At 53.9% G+C, this 1961-nt stretch overlaps 1 pseudogene; it reads right to left on the bottom strand.

Annotated features, from left to right (window-relative positions):
* Positions 1-1636: 1636 nt before the first annotated feature.
* LOC120594182 (uncharacterized) lies at positions 1637-1755 on the bottom strand (annotated as a pseudogene).
* Between the last annotated feature and the right edge of the window lie 206 nt (positions 1756-1961).

Raw genomic sequence — 1961 nt, 5'->3', positions numbered from 1 at the left:
ACTGGGCGCCAGGAGGTGACATTGGCTGGGAGGGGGAGGGGCGCCCGTCCGCCTAATCCCCTCCACTCCCCACGTTAGGGCCGATGGAGAAAGGAGACCCCAGCTCCTGCCTGCGACCGGGAGCCCCCCACGACTCCGGGAAGTTCTTCCTGAGGTCTAACTGGAGTTTCCTCCAGCTTTGGCTACTGTCCCATCAAAGAGGAAGGAGAGAAATGCTGGGGGTCCCTGCGAGAGCGCCCGCCAACGGAGGGCGCGGGGCCTCCTGGGTGACCCGTCCGCTTCTCAACAGCACGTCTGCCAACTAATTCGTCTCCGCTCTGCCCTCATTGTTCTTTTGTTCTGCCTCGGTTTCCCTTCTCTCTCTCTCCCTCCGTCTCTCTCCCCCTCCCTCCCTCCACACCATTGACCTTTGTTTGGGGCTTCTGTGCCTCAGTTTCCCTTTTCTTTGAGCCTCGGGCTACGCCACCTCTGCTAATTGGCCCGTGTGCTACTTTCTCGTTCTCCATCTCCGTGTGTCTCTGTCCCGGTCTTTCCAGAAGAACCTGGATGGTTTCTCTTTCTCTCTCTTATTATCTTTCTCTCTCTGTGACTGTCTGTCTCCGCTTTGATTTGGGCATCTGTGTGTCTCTGTCTCTGTCTCTCTCTCTCTCTCTCTGAGCCTCTGTGTCTCTCTGTCCCTGTGCCCCTGTCTGTCCACCTCTCCCTGAAACCCCAGCTTAAGGTCGGTGCCTCTGTCTTTCTTCATCCAACCTCTCAAGCCCCAACCTCTCCTTTCTCTCTCTCTCTCTCTCTCTCTCCGTGTCTTGCTTCCTATCTTGGTCATTCTCTCGTTTTGTATTTCTGACTGTTCTTTCCTCTGTCACCTTGTTTTTTTCTTTCCCTCCCTCTCTCTGTGTATCTCTCTCTGGATATTAATATCTCCCTGAGCTCCTGGTCCCTTGTGGGTTGGTTCTGCTTCCCCACGTCCCCAGACTTCTACACACCCACACCCACACACACACAGACGTGCATGAGATCCGGGTAATTCTGCCTTGTGTCTGGGTCCTTGTGTCTCACCAGAAGGGGCCCTTTCTTTCTCGGCCTCCCCCTGGACCTCCCGCCAGGAGAGATTAAGGCCAGCAGCCTGGCTGGGGAATCAGGGCAGGTCTCATTAGCTTGAAGAGCCAGGGGTGACAGGGAGAGAGGGAGGGGCCGTCTGACCCTCAGTGACCAGTCAGAAGGCTAATCGGTGGGAGCGTCCAGTCCTATAACAGACCCTCCTGGCCCCCCAGAGCAGGGAAGGAAGGCCGGCCATGCGGGAAGAGGAAAGAGCAAACAGGCCCTTGCAGGCTCCCTGGAGAGGGTGGCAGTTACTCTTAGAATTTTGGCACTAGTCGGTTCTAGGGTGCAGAGTTCCCCCAGGGTGGGAGGGGGTGGACAGGCGGATTTCAGAAAGTCATGCGCCGGGGCCCTGGGGTCAAATAAACTGAGTTCACATCCACACTAGATCCCCTGGGGCGAGCAGCTTGCCTCCTCAGCTACACCCAGTGACTCAGGAGGAAATGGGGCACTCAGCCTTGTCCTCCCACACCTCCCACATCCAATTCATCCATAAATCCTGTCCAAGGAGACTGAGTCTCTCTTTTTTTATTTTTTCCACCTGCAGCACCCGGTCTTCCCAGGTGGTCTCCCATCCAAGTCCTAACCAGGCCCGACCCTGCTTAGCTTCTGAGATCAGATGAGATCGAACATGTTCGGGGTGGCAGGGCCGTAGACAAAGGAGACGATTCTTCCAGAGAATTGTCCTGGCGAAAACTACAAAACACAGCTGAGAGAAGAAATTAAAGAAGACCCAATTCAATAATGAAATATATTCTGAAACTAATAATAATAATAATAATAATAATAAAAACCCAAATTAGATCATGTGTATGGATTGGAAGACTCAACATTGTCAAGCATCCGTCCTTCTCAAACGAATC

Source organism: Pteropus medius, unplaced genomic scaffold (assembly GCF_902729225.1).
Source record: "Pteropus medius unplaced genomic scaffold, Ma_sr-lr_union100, whole genome shotgun sequence".
NCBI classification, from domain to species: Eukaryota; Metazoa; Chordata; class Mammalia; order Chiroptera; family Pteropodidae; genus Pteropus; species Pteropus medius.
Note: the sequence above shows the minus strand (reverse complement) of the source record. Positions and strands in the feature narration are given on the sequence as shown.